Below are 16579 nucleotides of genomic sequence, written 5' to 3'. Positions count from 1 at the left end.
CTGATGCGAGATCTAAATTAATAGAGAGGCCAGCTCAGGGGAAGTCTGGGGGCCTGGGTCATCACACATGTGCAAAGGCCCTGCAGAGAAACAAGCAAGGGAGTGGGTGTTCCTGGTATGGAAAGGCCAAGATGAGTGGGGTGCTAGGGTCAGCTTGCCAGGGCCTTACTGGCCGTGTAAGGTGTTGAGAGAATATTCTTGATGCAATGGAAAGCCACTGGAGACTTTCAAGTAGGGAAGCAACATCATCTGATTTCGGTTTTTAAAAGATCCCTTTGACTGCCACATGGAGAGTGGATTTTATAAAGATAAGAATGCAAGACGGGGCGCCTGGGTGGCTCAGTCAGTTGGGCATCCGACTGCAGCTCAGGTCATGATCTCATGGTTTGTGAGTTCAAGCCCTGCATCGGGCTCTGTGCTGACAGCTCGGAGCCTGGAGCCTGCTTCAGATTCTGAGTCTCCCTCTCTCTCTGCCCCTCCCCATTCATGCTCTGTCTCTCTCTCCTTCAGATATAAATAAACATTTAAAACATTAAAAAAAAAAAAAAAAAAGAATGAAAGAGAGGCCAGTTTGGACCTGTTACAGAGATCCAGGCTAGGGATGCCAGGGCCTTAAAGTTTATGGAAATCGAAATGGAAATTAAGTGGATCCATTCCAGAAGCAGAGCCAAAAGACCTTGCTAGACTGAATGTGGGGCCCCAGTAAAACAGGAAGGAGACAGGGAAAAGGGGGATGAAGGCCTCCGACCCTCATCAACTGGAAGATAGGTGGTGCCATTATGCTGAGATGAGGGATAACTGGAGGGGGGAAAAAAGCAGGTTTACAGACCTGCGGTGCCCCTTACATACGTGAGGGGGATCTTAGGAAGACAGATAAACATGACTTGGCGTCTCAGCTCCCGGCTGACGACATAAGCAACAGGCATCACTAGCATTTAAATCGGTGGCTTGCAACTAAAAAACACCCCCCCCCCCCCACAAAACCACATGTGATCCACACAGTTAGAGGAACCTCGTCCCCAGAGACACAGGACCAAAATAAAAGTGTCTTGAAAAAAATATAACTCTTACTATATGTGATTCCCCTTGATACTTTATTTTGAAAAAAATAAAGGTCAAGACCAGCTCATGGGTTACCGCCCACAGTTTATAAACACAATGATCTAGACTAAAGTTGATTGCTGCAGTAGCCCCCAACCACATATACAAGTGGTATAAATATAAATAATATAAATATAGATATTTATAGTATATTTATATGCAAACTATATTTCTATATTCTATAATAGAAATGATATAGTGTAGTTATTTAAATGTAAATGAATGGAAATAAATACACCTTAAAATTCTGTTCCTTATTCACACTATGGTCCCATTTCAAATAGTCAGTAGCCAGATGTGGCCAGTGGCCACCATACTGGTCATTGGGCCTATAGAATATTTGTCATCTCAGAAAATTCTGTTGGACATCACAGGTGACAACACTTTGAATCACAAAGCTTGATGAGATAAACGTAGAGGAAAGCGTAAACAATAAAAGGCGGCTGAAGACCAAGGCCAGAGGCCCCCTAACAAGTGAGTTCTCGGGGAAGTTTTGGGACCAGCAAAGGAGACTGAAAAGGAGAAACCAATGAGAAGGCGGGAAAACCCAAGAATATGCTGTTCAGCAGTCAAGAAAAGAACACTTTTCTAGAAAGAAGAGACATTCAATCAAGCCAAGTGCCAATGAGAGGTTAAGAAAGTCAAGACAGATTCAAAGCCAGGGTTGGCAAGAAAGGGACCATTGTGTTCTGGCTGGGAGAAGTTTCAGTAGAATGGCTGGGGACGGAAACTCCTGCCACTAAAAGGTTCACAATGACTTTCTTTGGATAAACAGCTTTATTAAGGTATAATTGGCAGGCCATAAACTGCAGACGACCAGCACAAGTCCACCATCTGTGCAGTCAACATAATGGACACATTCAATTCCTCCACGAGTTTCCTTTTGCTCCTTTGCAATCACTCTCTCCTCCCCCTGTTCCTCTCATTCCCGGGGAATACGCTGTCACTATTAGATTAATTTGCATTTTCTAGAGTTTTATACAGCTTTGCGCAGTGGCAGTATTGTAGCCAATGAGGTTTATCCGAGGCGCGATTATTGCTAATTGAAAACTCTAGAGTTTTATACAAAAGGAACCATGACACTATGTACTTTTTAGTCTTCTACTTTTTTGGTTTCTTTCATTCAACATAATTATTTTGAGATTCAGCCACACTGTTGGATTTATTAATAACTCATTTCCTTCTTTCTTTATTTTTTTAAGCACTGGGTAGCATTTTGTTGTATAGGAATACCACGGTTTATTTATCCATTCAGCGGTTGATGGGAATTTGGGTTGTTTTTAGTATGGGGCTATAATAAACAAAGTTGCTTAAAACATTCATATAAAAGTCTTTGTATGGAATATACTTCCATTTCTTTGGGGTAAATACCTAAGACTGGAATGGCTGAATTGCTGATCTATTTGTTTGTTTTATTATGTCTCTGTCTGGTTTTAGTAGCAGAGTATTGCTTACCTCATAGAATGAGGTGGGGAAGTATTCCTTCCTTTTCAAGTTTCGAAAAGAGTTTGTACAGATTTGGCATAATTTCTTCCGTAAATGTCTGATCAAAATTCCCCTGTGAAGTCAGTTGGGAGTTTTTTGTTTTGTTTATGCCAATACCGCACTGTCTTCTAAGGATAGGTTTATAAGTTCTAAAATCAGGTAATGTTAGTCTGCCACCTTTGATGATCTTTTAAAATAAAATTGTTTTGACTGTTCTAGGTCTTTTAAATTTCCTTAAGAATTTTAGAATCAACTTGTAAATTTCTACCAAAAAAAACCAAAACCAAAACCAAAACCAAACTCCTGCTGGGGTTTTGGTTGAGACTGCATTCAATCTATAAATCAATTTGTGAACATCAACAATGCCTGTTCTCAGCAACGTTTTATAGTTCTCTGTGTACAGATACTGCACATTTTTTGTCAGATATATTTCTTTTTTTTTTTTTTTTTTTTTAATTTTTTTTTTTTTTCAATGTTTATTTATTTTTGGGACAGAGAGAGACAGAGCATGAACGGGGGAGGGGCAGAGAGAGGGGGAGACACAGAATCGGAAACAGGCTCCAGGCTCTGAGCCATCAGCCCAGAGCCCGACGCGGGGCTCGAACTCACGGACCGCGAGATCGTGACCTGGCTGAAGTCGGACGCTTAACCGACTGCGCCACCCAGGCGCCCCTGTCAGATATATTTCTAAGTGTTTAATATTGTTGATATTTTTATAAGGGGTATAGTTTTATTTCAATTTCCAATTGTTACCAGCCATAGATTTTCATATATTTACCTCATATCCCGCAAGCTTGTTGAACTCACTTGTTAGTTACAGCAGCTTTTTGCAGACTTTTACCTTTTGCAGATGTTCTTTATAGAGCTTAAGAATTTCCCTTCTATTCCTAGTTTGCTGAGAGGTTTTTTTTTTTGTTTTTTTTTTGTTTTTTTTTTACCAGGAATAGAGATTAGATTTTGCCAAATGCTTTTTCTGCATCAGTTGACATAATTATAGAAAGGGCCTTTTCCTCCTGGTTTCTTAACATGGTGACTTACCCTGATTGATTTTTGATGTGTGTGTGTGTGTGTCTAGATATAGATATAGATATAGATATAGATATAGATATAGATATAGATATAGATATAGATATAGATATAGATATAGATATAGATAGATATAGATATAGATATAGGTATAGGTATAGATATAGACATATAATGTTGAATTCAATTGACAAAATTTTCTTTAGAAATTTTGCAGCTATGCTCATGTGGAATACTTGCCTACATTTCGTATTATGTCTTTGGTTTTAGTAGCAGAGTACTGCTTGCCCTGTATAATGAGTTGAGAAGTATTCTTCCTTTTCAAGTTTTGGAAAGAGTTTTTACAGAGTTGGTATAATTTCTTCCATAAATGTCTGATGAAAATTCCCCTGTGAAGCCACCTGGGTCTGGAGTTTTTTGTTTTGTTTTGCTTTGCTTTGTATGTATTGGTGGGTTATGTCTTTACAGACATTTGTCTATTTCATGTAAGTTGCTGAATTTATTGGCATGAGGTTCATAACATTTGTAGACTCTAGAGTGATGTCACCTCTCTCATTCTTGATATTGGTAATTTGTCTCCTATCTTTATTTCCACTTAGACTAGAAGATTATCAATTGTATTGCTCTTTTCTGAGAATAAGCTTTTGCTTCAATGATTTTCTTTATTGATTTTCTGGCTTATATTTCACTGATTTCTGCTTTCGTCTTCATTATTTCCTTTCTTCACCTTATTTTGAGTTGAATTTGCTCTTCGCTTCCTAGTTCCTAAGGTAAACTCTAAAGTCATTTATTGGAAAGCTTCCCTAATACAGACATTTCGTATCCTATGCTCACCTCTAAGCACTGCTTTGGCTGCATCTCACAGGTTTTTGATATGATTGGTTTTCACTTCCTTCATTTCAAAATAGTTTCTAATTTCATATGTGATTCCTCCTTTGGCCCAGGAGTTATTTAGAAATATATCATTTAGTTTCCAAATATCTGGGGATTTTTCAGACAACTTTCTGTTACCAATTTCTAATTTCATTATATTATTTAAAGAATGTACTTCGTATAACTTGAATCTCTTAAAATTTGAGACCTGCTTTATGGCCCAGGATGCGTCTGTGGTGGTGAATGTTCTGTGTGCATTTATGAAGAAGAAGGCTAACTTCAAGCAGGCCTCTTACCACACGACTTATACACATACAGAACATGCCGATAAAAAGGATGAACAAAGTGGTTCCCCAGATGCAATATTTCCACAAGAAAACGATTCTGTAACCACAAAGGACATGCTCTTTTGTGACACTCAAAAAAGGGCATTCCTGACTCCTTTTTGACCTTTTCATCCCCCGCTAAAAGGATGGACAGAAAGTCCCTGGTGGATGTGGGTTCTGCACTAGGTCTGGCATGGGCTGGGCTCAATCTAAAGAAAAGGAAGGGAATGAACAGTTATTGGAGGCCTTCTCTGTGTAGCCTATTGCCTAGTAGATTTTACTATGTTGAATCTAATGTAGTAAGTTTTATCATTTCCATTTTATAGATGGGGAAATTGGATGTTCTAGTTCATTCTAAGTACTTGTCCAAGCTCACAAAGAAAATATTTGAACCCAGGTCTCTTGAAGCCAATTGAGCTCAATACAGAGGCACCAAGTCCCCACCACGTGCCAGACTCTACCCTCCGTGCTGGGGCGCAGAGAAATGGAGAGGCTCTGCCTGACAGGGGCCCCCAGGCCAGCGAGGCAAGCAGACATGGAAATAGGCTCTGTCAACGTGAGACATCGCTAAGTGTGCACGCAGGGTCTCCTGGAGGGCAGATGGTCAGCGCACGCTGCCCTTGCCCAGTCCAGGCCTGGGACCGCTCTTGCCTCTCCCAGTGGACGACAGGCTGAAAGAAGGTCATAATTCCAAGACACTTTGAAAGATGAGAAGCCCTGTGTCAATACAAGGAATCTAGAATCCAGAATCAGTGCTCTGGAGCCATGGCCCGGCTTCCTCTCCGTCCTTCTCCTCTCCCTCCCCCTCACTCCTTAAAGGAACACCGTTCATTAGCCAAACACCTCTCTACCAGTTTTTAAGACCTGGTCATTCTGGTTTTCTAATGTGGGAAACAGGATTTCAGCTAACCGCCAGAAGTTTTAAAAGGCAAACAGACATTGCCCTGACCCATCATTCGAGACAAGTGGCATCTGTTTTTTAGGCTACCTCAGCAGCTTTGGTCCAAATGCTCTTCAAAATGCTCCCTGACATCCTGAGTCTTCGACCTGAGAGCATCCCCCGGCGGCAGGGCTCCTGTGGGCTGCTGAGGGCCAGGCCCTGAACTGCAGCTGGACGAACTGCGTCACACACTGGCCTCTAACAAGAGGCTGGGGCCCTGTGTCCCCAGGGCCGTGAATGCCTTGGTGACGCAAGGAGCAAGGAAAGAGAAGAGAAACAAAGATCTTGGATTACAGACACAGGAGGGTCCTTTGAAACAAATACTAAAAAGATCTCAGATGGGTCCCTTCCTATAGAGAGAGAGTTGCCCTCTGCACACACAGCAGGAAGCAGGGTGGCCACGTGGTTAAGAGGGGGACTCTGTAACGGAGTGGGGGAGGACGGGGGCTGGGTTCAAATCCTTGTGCACCACCGCAGGGCTAACTATTTTCTCTGTGGCTCAGTTTTCCTCACGGCAAACTGAGAGCGACAATAATAAAATGCCCCCTCAAGGTTGGTGGAAGTATTTAAGGATTTGATGAATGAACAGAGGTGAGACGGGAAGGCGCTTGGACCACAGGCAGCAAGGCCGCAAGTGCTGTGACAAAATCCACGCTGGCCTCCCTCATCCCGCCTGGTCTGGGGTCTCAGTTCCCACAGCACCTGCCTCGGGGACCCCTGCCCTTGACTGTGCACACGCACACACTCAGGCACACACTCAGGCACATACACAGAGAGGCACGTACTCACGCGCGCGCACACACACACACACACACACACACAGCAGCAAACACGCCGCCTCCCACCCTCCTTGAGCTCCTCCCTCTCCTAACTCCTCTGGATCTTTGAACAGGGCCTCTGTCCCGCTGCAGGCGCAATCCTTACCCTCCCTCCACCTAACTCTCCTCCTTTAAAACAATGCAAAGTTTTGTCTCTTAATAAACACCTTTCTAAGTGACCCTGGGCCCCTCCCCCCACCTCAGTCCTGGGCACCACTTTTGTATCTGAGAATGCCCTGCGTTCACCTCCTTAGTCACGAACTCACCTGGGGACGACTCTTTCCCACAGTGTGCACCTCTTACTTCGTTTAGCATAGTGCCAGGCTCTCCCGGGCACTGAAGGCCTGGCTGGGGTTCAGACACAACTCTTCTTTACTGGGCACCTTTTATGTGACAAGCACTCTGGGCAGTTTCATGTACCGTCTCACTTAATCATTATAAGCGTCTGATGACATAGGCTCAGAGAGGTGGAGAGGCTTTCCCCAGGTCACACAGCTACTGAGTGGTCAGACCAGGATTCAAACCCTACATTTAAATAAAGCCATGAGAAACCCGGACTCAGCTCCTGGGAACAGGTGGTACAATTCCCTCACTCCGTACCATGGTGCCCAGGGTGGGGCGGCGGTGGGGGTTGGGGGGGGATCTTTTTTTATTAAGCAACCAGCATAGGTAATTTTAGTCTGATTCCAAACTAAACTAGAATGACTTGAAGTGTGTGTGTGACAGACACAGCAATCTTTTAATTTTTACATATGGGGGAAGGGCTGACCAGGTATGTAAAGGACTGTGTTTCCCAGGTAAGCTCTGGTTCCCCCAGACCATGAACCTTCCCTCCCTTCTGATCATAGCCTCTTCCCAGCACATAAATAGCTCAAAAGCCCTAAATAGCTGCCTTCTCTCATAGCTAACTTATAAATTAGAAAGGAACGAAAAGAGGAGGAGGAGGGGGGAGCTAAAGGGGGAGAAAGAGAGAAGGAGAAAAGGGAGAGGAGAGGGAAGCTAGAGTGTTGACCTTTCTGCCCACTGAAATCCAGACTCTGTCCGGCCAGCGCTCCTCACGGCCATATGCCCTGACCAAGGTCTCTTCGTTTGACAATGCTAAGGACAACTTTCCTTCCTTCCTTCTTTACTCCCTTCCTTCCTTATTTTCTTTCTTTCTTTTTCTCTTTCTTTCTTTCTCTTTCCTCTCTCACTCTTTCTTTCCTTTTCTTTCTTTTTCTTTCTCTCTCTTTCCTTCCTTCCTTCCTTCCTTCCTTCCTTCCTTCCTTCCTTCCCTCCTTTCTGCTTGCTTTTGGTTATCAACTTTATTGAGAAATAACTTATGAACAATAAATGTGAAAGAGTTCTTGGACCCACTTCCAATGTGTGTGTGTGTGTGTGTGTGTGTGTGTGCACATGCATGTGAAGACTTCCCCACATCAACAAGCAATTCTGACACCAGCAGGGTGTCCAAGAACTCAACTCAACTGTGACACTATCTACCTGGTGACAAAAGTTTCAGTCCCACAGATGCCACTTCAGATGCCAATCCCAAGTCCAGGTTGTTACCTGTGCTTCTGACAAACTGGCTATAAATCAGGGGTTCCCATGACCCCTTCCTTGGATTTGATTAATGTGTTAGAACTGTTCACAGAACTCAGGAAAGCCCATTTACTCACTAGATTACCAATATATTATAGGATACGAATCAACAGCCAGATAAAGAAATCCATAGGGTAAGGTCATGAGCAACGGCACTTCTGTCCTCGTGGAGCCTGGAGCCCAGCACAGTAGCACAGGGAAGCATCTCCAAACCCTGTCCTTGCAAAGTTTTTAGGCAGGCTTCATCACTAGGCATGAATGATAAATGCACTGGCCATTGGTTCAACCTCCAGCCTCTCTTCCATCCCGGAAACCAGGGAGTAGAATTGAAAGTTCCAGCCTCACGGGCATGGTTGGTTCCTCCAGCAACCAGCCCCCATCCTTAGGTGCTTTGCAAAAATCTCCTCATCCACATAAACCCAGTTATGGTAGAAAGGGGCTTGTTAGGGGCGCCTGGGTGGCGCAGTCGGTTAAGCGTCCGGCTTCAGCCAGGTCACGATCTCGCGGTCCGTGAGTTCGAGCCCCGCGTCAGGCTCTGAGCTGATGGCTCGGAGCCTGGAGCCTGTTTCCGATTCTGTGCCTCCCTCTCTCTCTGCCCCTCCCCCGTTCATGCTCTGTCTCTCTCTGTCCCAAAAATAAATAAACGTTGAAAAAAAAATTAAAAAAAAAAAAAAAAAAAAAAAAAAAGAAAGGGGCTTGTTATAAATAACAAGACACCCATTTCACCTTTGTGGCTCTGACGCTTTTCAGGAACTGAGGACAAGAGCCCAACCAAGTATTATAGCAGAAGATGTCCCCATTGCTTTATGGCTCGGGAAATTCTGAGGGTTTGGGGACCTGAGTCAGGAACTGTAAATAAGCAATATGTTTTGGTCATCTGAATGACCAAATATATATCTGTCTTACAAGTCACAATACTATAAAATTATACCTATTTAAAGGTCAGATCAGGGCGCCCACGTGGCTCAGTCGTTTAAGCATCTGACTCTTGATTTGGGCTCAGGTCATGATTTCACAGCTCATGAGTTCGAGCCCTGTGTTGGGCTCTGCGCTGACAGCATGGAGCCTGCTTGAGATTCTCTCTCCAACTCTCTTTGCCCCTCCCCCACTCACTCTAGCACTCTCCCTCTCAAAATAAACATTAAATAAATAGATAGATATAGATAGATAGATAGATAGATAGATAGATAACAGATCACTGCCATTACTCTAAAATTTCTCATCTCCCTCTATAGCTCATCCCCCCTCCGCCCAAGCCCTATTTTCTATCTACAGTTTGCATTTTATGTAACTGGAATATTAATTATGTACCCTTTTTGCCTGGTTTGTTTCACTCAACATAATGTTTCTGATTCACTCATAGTGTTGTGTGTATCAGTCGTTCAGTCTTTTATATTGTTGACTAGTACTCCATTGCATGGATGTAACACAATGTGTTCGTCCATTCACCTGCTGATGGGTATTCCGGTTTGTTTCAAGTCTTTGACCATGGTGAGTAAAGCTACTACGAATATACACGTACAAGTATTTGTGGGGTCATATTTTTTTCTTTCCTTTGGGCAAATGTTAGCAGTACCATGGCAGAGGTGTATAATGCACATTTAACTTTTTAGGAACACCCAAACAGTTTTTGAAAGTGGTTGTACCATTTCACACTCCTGCCGGCAGGAGTACAAGAGTTCTATTTGTTTCACAGCCTCGCTAACACCTCGTGTTCTCAGTCTCTTCAGTTTTTAGCCGTTCTAGTGAGTGTGGAGTGATAAGATTCTCCTTTTTCTCTTCTCTTTTCTTTTCCTTTCCTTTTCTCTTCTTTTCTCTTTTCTCTTCTTTTCCTTTTCTTTCCTTTCCTTTCCCTTTTCTCTTCTCTTTTCCTTTCCCTTTTCTCTTCTTTTCCTTTCCTTTCCTTTCCTTTCCCTTTTCTCTTCTCTTTTCTTTTCCTTTCCTTTCCTTTCCTTTGCTCTTCTTTTCTCTTCTTTCCTTTCCTTTTCTTTAGGGGCTTGCCCTCTCTCCTCCACATTGTCTTAGCAAGTCTTTGACTTTCTCCCCTCGCTCCCCTTTGCTGGCCACCTACTTCCACCCCGTGACCTGCAGATGGGACGCTGGTATTCTCCAAAGCTTGGGTCCCAGCCTCCTCAAGGCATGATCTCTCTTGGCCAGCCATTTCCCTCATATTCTCAGATCTCCTCTCTGCCTTTACCCCTGAGATCCAGGCCTGCATTTCCTGTGGCCCCCAGATGTCACCACAGGGACGTCACATGGGCACATCCATCTCAAAATGACCAAAAGTAAACATACTGTTACCTATCCCTTCCTCAAACCTGTCCCTCACCCTGAGGAGTTCACAGTTTCCATTATTGTGTCCTGAACAAACCACCATATAGATCTTACATTTGCCTCCGAATTAATCTATAAGCTTAATGAAATTCTGAGAAAAATATCAATATTCAAGAATAGTTAAGACAGTTTGAATAAGAAGATTATGGGGTCGCCAGGCCCTTGCTACGAACTGATTGTAACACAAATGTCACAGTGTGCAGTGATAGACAAAGAGCCAGAAGTCAGTCCCACGTATTAGAAAAATTTGATATACAAGCTGATTACATATCCATCGGGGTAAGGACAGACTGACTGCTCACTAAATGGTACTGGGACAACATGGCAAATGTAAAATTAGATCCCTATTTCACACCGTACACAAAAACAAATTCAAGATGGTTTGAATACCTGGGGGTAAAAAGTAAAAGAGAAAAGTTTTAGAACAAAATATAGGAAGACTATCTTTCAGACACTAGAGTAGCACAAGATTTCTTAGGCACAAATCTTTAAAAAGCACAAGCCACGAAGGATGTCATTGATAAATCTGATTTCAACTAAAAGGTAAAGCTTCTGTGCACAAAAGACAACACAAGCAGAATAAGGGCCACAGTTTGTGAAATATATTTGCAACCTACATAAAGGTCAGAGGATGGCCATCCACAATATATAAATAACTCTTCAAAATCAACAAGAAAAACACAAGTCAAAGGAAGGTGGACAAAGGATTTGAAACAGAAATTCCCGAAGATGGAAACATGAGCACATGCAAGAAAAATGTGTTCAACCTCACTAGCTAGCAGTCAGGACAAGGTGTGTTAAAACAACGAGATATCATCAGATTGGCAAAAATTGCACAGTTTGGCAACGCCGGGCATGGGGGTGATGAGGTTAAAAGAGAATTCTCAAATCCTGCTGGTGGGCATGCGAGCTGGTGCACATATTTCCACGCAATTCCATTTCTTGGCATATTCTTTGGACACACTGTGTACATGAGTCAACAGATCCAGAGTTATTTTATGCGTCATTATTCATAACAATAAAAAACTGGACACAGCCTACGTGAGTATCACCAGAAGAATGGATACGTTACAGTAATACACAGGGACGCTCCACAGCAGCAAAAATGAATGAACCAGAGCCTTCTGCGTCAACACGGGCAAATCTCAGAAACCTACCGTTGGGCAAATAAGCAAGCTGCAGAAAATCTGCAAAACATGACTTACGCAGTTACAAAGCATGCAAGACCATCTACGTGCAGATTTGTGACTCCTACTTAGTCGCAGGAGCCCTATCCCTCTGTTTCCCTGGCACGGTGTTCAATACACGGGAGGTGTCTGGCGAAGGTTTACAAAGTAAAGGAATACATGCACGAAATAACTTAATCACACAACCGTGGCCGTTAAGTGAAGGAGCAGAGAGAGGAGACACTAGAATCTTTGTGCACTAATTACGTGTGTGTGTGTGTGTGTGTGTGTGTGTGTGTGTGTGCGCGCGCGTGTGTGTGAGGCGGGGATTGTAGAAAGTATCGGCTGGCCCCAGCTGCTATGGAGGAAGATTCTAAAGGTTCTCCTTTAGGCGCTGGAAATCTACACAACCTGGGGGAGCTGGGGAAGGTGAGAAGCATTTGGAGAAGGGTGGAGCCTAGCATGCTTGTGTGCACACACGAAAGATCAAAGAAGCAATAGAAAGAAAAGCAACATATCCAGTGCCCCGGTAAACCCGACTTTATATAACACGCAGCCACCTGATTCATGAGAGACTTGTAAGAAAGCAAACAGCCAAAGCATGTTTCTCTGGGGCTGGCCTGGCAGCAGCCGTGAAAGCAGAAGGTCCCTCCTCCCCCTGGAGTGTCTGCCGTGCGGCGCTGTCATGGGGCACGGCATCCCAGTGCCACGCTCTGCTCGGAGCTCTCGCGTCCCCCCCGTCCCTCCTGGGCCCTGTGGCTTTTAGCTTCCACCCCCTCCTGCCAGCTCTGGTCTGTGCCAGAGGCGGCAGGTGGACACCCATTCTGTAATTATCACCATGGCCAGGCGTCTGGGACCTTTCCCTCGTCACCCAGTGATTCATCTGTGACGCTCATTGATGATCCTGCGCCGCTCGGTCCAAGACGGGCCCATCAGAAAGTCGGAAAAGGAGAAACCACAGCATCGCTGCAAATCACCGCTTCGTGCATAATTGAACTACACTTCTGTCATTCTTTCAAGCGCTTCGAGTCATTTCGAAAGACAAATGGATACCATGCGGTAGCCCTCTAATTAGAAGGGCTTCCCCACAAAAGGATTTTTGGAAGATACGCCTAACCCTGCTGCTCAGTGAGTGCTGTCACCAATCCCCATAATCGTGTGGATCATTCAAGCTCCCAGAGAGGACGCCCAGCCGAACTCTGGGTGCTCAACCTGCTTTCCCAAAAAACATCACCCACCCCTGACACGAGTCCAAGGCGGAGTGAAGAGAGAAACAGCAGGTGAAGATCCTGAAAGTTGGGATCTGCGTGGGTCAGTGACTCCCCCGGGTACCGCCCCCTCTCTGTCACCCCAGTCGATGCACCGGTCCCTCCCTTGAACACGCACATTCACGGGGGGGGGGGGGGGGGGGGGGGGCGGGCATCCGCTCCAGATCCTGAGTCTCACTGCCCAGTGACAGCAGAGCCCAGTCAACCTACACAAGTTTTACAGAGCTACCTGACACTCCTTCCCAAAAGTCCGACATCCAGCAGAGGACATGGGGATCAGGCAAAGTGTGATCAGGGAGAGGGAAGGAAGAATTTCCAAATCCACCGAGCTTGCCATAGGTGGGGGCAACGGAAGGGTAGTACTTGTCTCTTTTAAAAGCGACGGCAAGGGGCGCCTGGGTGGCGCAGTCGGTTAAGCGTCCGACTTCAGCCAGGTCACGATCTCGCGGTCCGTGAGTTCGAGCCCCGCATCAGGCTCTGGGCTGATGGCTCAGAGCCTGGAGCCTGTTTCCGATTCTGTGTCTCCCTCTCTCTCTGCTCCTCCCCCGTTCATGCTCTGTCTCTCTCTGTCCCAAAAATAAATAAACGTTGAAAAAAAAAAAAAATTTTAAAAGCGACGGCAACACCTGAGAATCGTCCCAAATGGCAAAATGTCCTCACCCAGACAACCAGCTAAGCATTTAAAAATCACCCTGTGAATCTTTATCGGCTTGCATATCCAGGTCCCACAGGAGGCCAGACAGGCAGGCAGTGAGTCAGCACTGACAAACAGCTTTGGGTGGGGAGAACGTTGCTTATCTTTTTAAAAATTTTTTTTTAATGTTTACTTATTTTGGAGAAAGAGACAGAATGCGAGTGGGCTAGGGGCAGAGAGGAAGGGAGACGCAGAATCCGAAGCAGCTCCAGCCCCTGAGATGTCAGCACAGAGCGTGACGCGGGGCTCGAACTCCCAAGCCGCGAGATCATGACCTGAGCCGAAGTCGGACGCTCAACCGACTGAGCCCCCCAGGCGCCCCGAGAACGTTGCTTATCTTTAGAGAGTTTCATTTGCTCACAGTGCACACCAGAACTGATCCTGTTTTTCGTGATGTGAAAAGAGGTTTGTGAATCTGTTACGGGTAAGGGTTAGGGCCTGCTGTTGTTATAATCACTCCTGCCAACATAAATTCCTGAAGGTCTTACCTGCATCCTGGTTGTCTTTTTTTCCCTTCCTTTAACTTAAAACCACCTGACACTATCTTGTCCATTTATTTTCTTGACTATCTGCCTTTAGAGATTAATTTGTTGTGCTGGTGAAAGCAGCCCCATTAATCTATTTTAGAGACTCGGACCACTGCTCTTGGACTAATTATTTTGTACCCAAATCCTCACCTTTATTTGTACACGGCAGAACAGTTCGTTGGCCCTCACCGTATTCAACCGTACTGGCCTTTAATTCTTCCTTCATTTACTAACAGGCCTCTTAGAACCTGTACACTTGATACTCAGAAATGTCAACTAAAGTCCACATAAATAATCCCACCACAGTAAATAATCAGTGGAGGAAATCCAGCACAATTATAATCTCTTACTTTATAATCACTAGGAAAGCTAACTTGATCGAGGGTCCCATTAGCAATGAGGGAGAATATTATTTGCTACAAACACCTGAATCTTGTTAAGATAAAATCTTACTGAATTTACAAACTGTGAGGTTTGTTTTTTAATTGTGACTCCCTTTGCTAAAGATACAGAAGTCCAAAAGCCAAGTGTCAAATTGCCTTTAATTCGTGTTCTTTCTTCCGTCCAGATAAGTCTAAACACAAGAAGAGAATGTGGCACTATTTATAACTGGGGTTGATCAGCTTTTCAAACATGATCATTCATTCTGAATGTAATGAAAAAAGAAAAGGTCATAAAATCACAATCAGACATTCGAAAATGCCAACCATTTAATTTTTTTTTAACATTTATTCATTTTTGAGAGAGAGAGAGAGAGAGAGAGAGCGCGTGAATGGGGGAGGGGCAGAGAGAGAAGGAGACACAGAATCTGAAGCAGGCTCTAGGCTCTGAGCTCTCAGCACAGAGCCCGGCGCAGGGCTCGAACCCATGAACTGCGAGACCGTGACCTGAGCCGAAGTCGGACACCCAACCGATTGAACCACCCAGGAGCCCTGAAAATGCCAACCACTTAAAGGTCCACTGTCCTTTAAAGCCTGTATGTCCTCCATCATGTGTTTTTAAAAAACAACAACCATTAATTACTGGGGGAAAAGCATCCAAAGCAAGACCCATGGGGCTCTTCCTATAATAGCAGCTCCTTCTTTCCTTGGGTCACAATTATTGCTGTCATCATCATTTTCACTATTTTCACGGTTATTCTGCTTCTAAGAGCGTGCAGTAAAGAATTTCACTTGCCCAGAAAGAGGGCTAGTCTCTGCCCTCAGCTCCTGGAGGGTTCTAAGCTCTTAGAATGTCTGCTTGATAAAAGTGTCTTTGTTTACCTGGGGGCCTTGGGCCATGCTGGAGAGTCTAACAAGGTGACTTAGGGTGGGGGCTTTGGGTCATCTGATGTCAGCTCATTATACCAAGGGACTGGAGACTGAAGTCGGCCACGTGGGCAGTCTACTGTGTCTCTGTGACCAAGTCCCAATAAAACCTCTGGGCGTCAAGGCTCAGGTAAGTTTCCCTGGTTGCCAATACTCTGAACACATTGTCACACATCAGAGCTGAGAGAATCAATACTCTCCAGGACTCTGCCAAAAAAGGACAGCTGGAGACTCTGTGTTTGGAACTTTGCTGGACTGTGCCCCACATACCCTTCCCTTGGCTGATTTTCATCTGTAACCATTGACTGTACAAAAATGAAATTATGGGTATAGAAACTCTCAGTGAGTGCCATGGGTCCTTCTGGAAAATCATCAAACATTAGTATGGTCTTAGTGACCCCTAAACTTACCATTGGTGTCAGAAATGAGGATGGGCTTATAGACTGCTCCCTAACTTTGCAGAGTGCTGAATAAAGACCAAAAAAGAAATGCAGAGGTTTGCTCTATGACTGCATGCCTTTGGAAAGTTTACCTAACCCTTCTGGGTTGATTTTCCTCCATGAAGACAATCTCTTTTTTTTTTTTTTTTTTTTTAATGTTTATTTTTGAGTTGGGAGGGAGGGTTCAAGAGAGAGGGAGACACAGAATCTGAAGCAGGCTCCAGGCTCTGAGCTGTCAGCACAGAACCCAATGTGGGGCTCGAACTCACAAACCATGAGATCATGACCTGAGTTGAAGTCGGACGCTTAACTGGCTGGGCCACCCAGGTGCCCCTCCATGAAGACCATCTTAATCAGATTTAAAAATATTCCAGAGAGGAGCTTGTGCTGACCTAGTGAGAATTCACAAAAAGGCAGTGAGAAATAGAGCACAGGGTATAGACTCAAATATGGGTCCAAATGCTAGGTCCAGCACAACCTGGCTTCTTGTCCCTGGGCAGAGGGGTCCCGGTGCATAAAAAGCCCTCGTGAAAGTGTGCGATCAACTGGCATACTGGGATCAAAATCCTTTTGGCTACTTGGAAAAGTTATTCTTCTTTCTGATTAGTAAACCCCAATCCTTTATTACTCACCTTCCTAATTACGCTAAAACATAGTAAGGCTCTACTAGCCAATGGCTACAACCACTAGAAT

The 16579-nt window shown here is 44.5% G+C and overlaps 1 protein-coding gene, 1 long non-coding RNA gene and 1 other non-coding gene across 3 annotated transcripts in view; 1 reads left to right on the top strand and 2 right to left on the bottom strand.

Annotated features, from left to right (window-relative positions):
• Positions 1-16579, bottom strand: part of LOC147581292 (uncharacterized) — a 256335-nt gene that overhangs the window by 123099 nt on the left and 116657 nt on the right. The window lies entirely within an intron of this gene.
• The window catches only part of PPP1R14C (protein phosphatase 1 regulatory inhibitor subunit 14C), a 90353-nt gene that overhangs the window by 4953 nt on the left and 68821 nt on the right, over positions 1-16579 (bottom strand). The gene's annotated exons all lie outside the window — the stretch shown is intronic.
• Positions 2084-2229, top strand: LOC112863033 (U4 spliceosomal RNA). The gene has a single exon (XR_015251767.1). It is a non-coding gene; the product is annotated as a U4 spliceosomal RNA (small nuclear RNA).

Source organism: Puma concolor, chromosome B2, assembly GCF_028749965.1.
Source record: "Puma concolor isolate L17-30 chromosome B2, mPumCon1.1.hap2, whole genome shotgun sequence".
NCBI classification, from domain to species: Eukaryota; Metazoa; Chordata; class Mammalia; order Carnivora; family Felidae; genus Puma; species Puma concolor.
Note: the sequence above shows the minus strand (reverse complement) of the source record. Positions and strands in the feature narration are given on the sequence as shown.